Genomic DNA, 6000 nt, shown 5'->3' on the forward strand with positions numbered 1-6000 from the left:
TTTGTTTCACTCACAATTGTGTGTATGGAGGACCGAGAGTGCTAAAATTCAAGAAAGAAATTTACCATTTCATAATTAAATAAAAGTGCCGTTAAACAATTAAAAGTTTCATTAACCCTTGTGGCATTATGTTACAAATTGTGAAAATTCCTTAGTTTTTTTTAATAATATCATGAAAGAATCAATGTGAAAAAAAATACCAGGGAACTTTCAAACGTGTGAAAAGTCGGAGATGTTTTGATTTGGGTCTCACGGCTCAAAGCGCCAGCAAACAACAAGCAACAATGGCGGTCGGCGGTTTGCAAGTTTGGCGGCGCATTTTTTCTCCGGGATATACTTAAACGCACCACATCATTATAGTGCACGAGCGTTCGCTATCATTTTGTCACTCTGCCATAATCATCACTTTCTTCATTCGCTACCGTTATATCATTCATGATGTCACTGTCGTTGCGTATTTCGACCAATGGTTAGTCTTTTCATTTTTCTTCCCAAAGACACATTTCTACCTTTTTTAAGCATCCACACAACCCAAGGTACATATTATTATTATTATACCTAAAGATGTAAATTACTGGATTACTTATGATTACCTAATTCACCAACTTAAAGTAATCAATTACTTTAGTACGTAATTAACAAAAGTAATTGATTACTTTGCACTTAACTCATAACACACACACACACATATATATATATATATATATATATATATATATATATATATATATACATATATATATATATATATATGTATATCTATATATATACATATATATATCTATATATCTATATATATCTATCTATCTATCTATCTATATATATATATATATATATATATATAAATATATACATATATACACATGTGTTTATTTACACTTCACCGAACAGACTTAAGTTTCACACAATAGACATAATAATAAAGTAGGCAATTATACACGTGTGTATATATATAATATATATAATATTTTTTTAAACATTGTGAAGGCGGTCAATATCTGCAATTGGCTCGCTAGCAGCTCACCGATCACTTGGTGAACGTTGAAGATTTACGTGGCAGAACACACACGTATTTACAGAAAAACACACACATGGGCGCACGCTTCCTTTTACGTCCTTCGCATATGCTCCCTCTAGAGGAGGATTAAAAAAAAAACAAACAAACAAAAAAAACGTCCCGGTGTCTGCCACCAACAGAGGCGCACTCTCACCACGGGTTGAGGAGAAAAGGAAGCGGGCCGACCTTGGCGGGGTCAGGGTTGCGGCGCCGCTCGTCAAAACGGACCACACACGGAGTAGCCTGGAGGAAGCTCAAAGGGAAACGAGACCCAAAAGGGACTTTACAAGTCTTGATAGCACCGAGGGGGAATGCTCGGAACAAAACACTCCTTTGACCTGCTGCGGACATATTTTAACACTGTAGTAGGAGGAAGAGTTCAAATAAATAAACAAAGGAGGAATTTATTATATTACTTGTTTACGCAACGAATTCCAGAACGATACAAAGCACCAATACCGATAGCTTTGATAAATAACATTTCCTGACGATTTTCATGATCATTTCAAGGATAAGCCTACAAAAATCATTAGAGAGGAATTTTCCTTAAAAGTGCGAGAAATGGTCAATTTTCTCTTTGTCTAATTCGTACTTCGTAACGGTAATATGGAAATGGTATCGAGTTCCAGCGCAACTATCGATACCTTGAAACAAGGCCTGTAAACATACTCATATAGATACTTGCCCATCTCAGTTTAAAAAAGAAATTACAAGTGCAAAATATTAAAAAATAAAACAAAAATAAAGTAAGAAAAAAATAATATAATTATAAAATATGTTATAAGTGCACAAGGTGTTCTCGAGATGTGGCTCAATCAATTGACCCCAAACATTTTTTTTTCCACTTTTTACCCAAAAGGTTGCCAATTTGAGAGATTTAAATTTGATTTAGTAACGTCTCAAAGGCAGTAAAAAAAAAGTGATTTCTCAATATTTCTAATTTATTTCTATATTGTTTGACTTTGTAATCAAGTTATAAACCACTATGAAAAAAGTAGAAATAGTGGAGAAGACATGTCTTATTTCTAAAAATTTAGTTGAAAACGCTTGTCCGAAAACCAAGTGATAAATTCGGTCCTATGCTGCTCTCTACTGCTCAACATAGGAAAGACATGTGTCATTTTCACAACGACCACTAGAGGCCGCCAGAGGAGGCACAAATAGGATGAACGCATTAAGTGTAAATCATTTTGACATGTCAAAAAAGTTAATAGCATAGCTCTTCATTCAAATTATTATTAGATATAGAAACTAGAACACATTACACACACACATATAGCAAATATACACATATATCTATATATATATATAACAAATTGCAAAATGTACACCTTCATTTTGTAAAATTTCATATGTATGCGCCTTGTCAGTGACAAAACATTCTGAAATTTAGTAAATAATGTACGGATGGTCCTTCACTTTATTTCAAGTCTTTTTTCATTCAAAAATGTTTTGCGTTGATTATGAGGTATTTGGCTGAAAAAAATATTTCACCAGGGATTCACATTGTACTTTTGAACACAAACAGTGACGCAACACATGTAGAAAAAAATGAGTATTTTTTTTTTTTCATTCTTTTCATAAAATAACTAATATTGCTTGTATAGGGGGCGGGATAAAGAACGGTTTGCGTCGCTGTCCCCTTGGCCCAAATCCTCTGCCGGAAAGTCTTTGAAGGTCTGGATTAAAAGTGTAAGGGGAGGCCGTCGGCGGGGGGGAGTTATGCTTCAAGGACGACCCCCCGCCGACCAAACGGGCGAAAGGTTGCAACCTCGCCATCGGGTTCTTGGTGGGGGTTTGCGGCAGAACGAGCCCTGAGACAATCCAGCACTCTCTGCGGCGTCGCAACCAAGAAAGGACCCCCACCCGGACCCTGGCCCTCCAACGCCACGTCCCATTGAGCAACGGACGTCATGATCAAAGACCCCCCCCCCAACAGTCGTTATCTCCCGGCTGCTCGGTCAACCGGACCGAAGGCTCGGAAAGCGTCCTGGTTCTCAAGACTGATTGGTAGACAATGGAAGCTGTGTCAGTTATGTGTGTTAAAACATCCCTGCGCACACACACAAAACCATCCCGAGACGGTCCAGGAACCCGCAAGAGCAGGTGGCAGATTGTGTCCGCTTGAGATCAGTTCTTTTCTTGGCCAGCTGTGGACAACACGGGCCAACGGTAAGACGGTTTCTCGTGGGAACTGTGACCAGAAACCGCCTCACCAAAGACTTTGAGGTCTAGGTCGATTATTTTGAGCGTTTGCGGTCCAGGCAAGTCCTGACATGAAGCAGAAAGTGGAGCAAACCGTTTTCGTGACTGAAACTAAACCGCCTTCATTTACGCGGATATTACAACGAGAAATATTTGAGTTGCATCCAAAACCGGTTTATTATCAGTAGCGGTCTTAGTGCTACCGGGGATGTCACACCCATGGGGTACGCGGGGGTCCGATAATCCAGTCCATAATCTAGTTAGAGGTACTCATGTCCACATTCACACTCGTGCTTTCGTCTGACGTCCAAGTCCGAGTCCAAGTTCTCTAGTCATTGGACTTCATGTCCGTGCCACTATTAAATTATTTTAGAATAACAGAAATATTTCAAAGCTTAGGGTCTAGGTCTAAATCAGTGCCAGGAATCTTGTCTCGATGGTCCTGGTTCACTTTCTAAAAGTTGAAGATTTAGCTGCAGATCTGGCTTCAAGTCGCGATCCGTAAAATTGGTCTGTCTACTGACGTCCTAGGTGGTCTTATAGGTGCAGGGTGAAATTGTGGTCTTTGAGATCAAGGTCCTTGAGAACAAGGTCTGCGTCTTCCCTCGAGTAAATTCAGGTTCGTGTCCATGTTCACGTCAGTAATCTACTGCAGGTTTTAAAGTCCAGTCTGTGCCCATTTTCACACCAGTTCTCTGGTCATTGAAGTTCCTCTCCATATCATTATTTAATATTTCACGTCTAGATCAAAACAAAGCTTCAAAGCTTAAAGTCCAGGTCTGTGCCCTTGCTAGTAATCTTGTCACGATGATCCTGGTTCACGTTCTAACGTTCGAGATTTACCTCCGGCTCTGGCTTCACTTCTCGTTTTGTAAAAGTGCTCTGTCTTTTGAGGTCCAAAGCTAGTTTTTGACATCAGAGTCTAGTCTGACGAATCTGAGACAATCCGGTCTTGGTTTAGGTCTGCGTCCATTTCCGAACCAAGCCTTGGGTCTCAGTCGGTCCTGGATGTTACCAGTCATTGTGATCTTGTGAAAGTTCCAGGTCCAAGTCTAAGTATGTATGACTGGCCTAGTTTAAGACTTGTATCTAGTCTCGTCTAGCTCGACATAAGGGGGCGCCAGTGCGATTCTCCTGCACGGTTTTGTTTTGTTCCTCCCACCACCTGATTCCGCTCCACCACATCTGGACCGAGTTTGCACGGCAGCGGACGTGCCTGGACCCCCCTGCGGCCAGGCCGATCCTGAGGCGGCCTTGGGAGGTAAACACATCTCCACGCAGGCTAGACGCAGCTTGGATCCCGACGGAGGCCGCTCCGGCCCAGCCCACGTGTTCCACGCACGGGAATCCAAAACATCCTGAGCCGGGCGGGACGTAGAACGATGAACATCTGGACGGCAGATGTGGACCGCAATTTTTTTTCCATTGTGTTTTTATGAAAGAAAAAAAGAACTGTGTTGTTTGAAAACATAATACAGTATGGCCCTCGTTTGTCATGTTCCAGAAACCCTAAGAGAAGAGGAACATTTAGAAAGTACCAACCGTGTGTTTATTTTAGTATTTACGGTCTATTTATGTACAGTATTTTACATACTCTAATCAAAGTCTAGTTTTTCAGATACAGTCACCGTGTGGATTTTTGTCTTTCAGTTCCAGCCCGATGCCAGACTCTAAACAGAACTTTTGTGATCAGGTCCATGACCTAGTCCATACTCCAATCCAAACTGTTGCCTTTGAGGTGCAGGTTCTTATCCATTTGCTTGTCTTCATCTTGAGGTTCTTGGCCTTCATACTAAATCTAGTCATGGTAGGGTCCATCCCACCAGCAAAAGTCCAGTCTTGGGGTTGAAAGAGTACGTCTAAATTTGTGGTCTAAATCTACTTCTGGCCAGTGCCGTGGTCCGCACACTAATCTTTCTTGGTCCTTAATCTGGTTACTTTGATTCTGGTCCATGTCGGGGTCAACACTTTTGTCTCCACGGTGAAGGACCACATCCTGATTCATAAACCGGTCTTGACGGACAGATCCAAGTTTTTTGGGGCCAGCTTGATGCCCTGGTTAATACTCAAGTCTTTATGGTTCAGGTCTGTGTCACTACTGTGTTCCCTTAGGTTCAGAGTCAAGTTCACACACATTGGTGATGGACTACGCTCTGGTCTGTACTCAGTACTTTGTGGTCCAGACCCATGTCTTTTTTTTCTGACAGGGCCCTGTTGATGCCCTGGCTGGTACTCAACTCGCTGCAGGTCGGTTTCAGTACGGCTCCCGTTCAGGTCCATGTCTTAGTTGTGTCGGACTATGCTCTGGGCTTTGTGGTACAGATCCACATCTTTCAGGGTCTGTTTGACGTCTGAATATATACTGAAATCTTTAAGGTGCAGATCGGAGTCAGAACCGCTTCCTTTCAGGTCCAGAGAAGTATTCACATTCCAGTCTTAGTGGTGATGGACTAAACCCTGGTCAGGACTTTGTGACACAGGTCCGTGTCTGGACTCTTTTATTTCAAGGCCAGATCCAAGCCCGTGTTCAACCTCTAGTCGTTCAAGTTCTGGTCCGCATGAGCCCAAATCTGGGTCACACTTTTATCATTGTTGTCAAGGTCAAGGCTTTGGTCCACAGTCTAATCTCTGTAGACATGGTCCAAGGACCAATACTCAGCCTAGAGTCTTGCATGAAATTTAGACAGGAATAGCAACAAGCGAGATGCTTTGAAAACACATTGCTGGGTGACATCATC

This window comes from Hippichthys cyanospilos, chromosome 14 (genome assembly GCF_059441005.1).
Source record: "Hippichthys cyanospilos isolate Australia breed blue-spotted pipefish chromosome 14, RoL_Hcya_1.0, whole genome shotgun sequence".
In the NCBI taxonomy this organism is placed as follows: domain Eukaryota; kingdom Metazoa; phylum Chordata; class Actinopteri; order Syngnathiformes; family Syngnathidae; genus Hippichthys; species Hippichthys cyanospilos.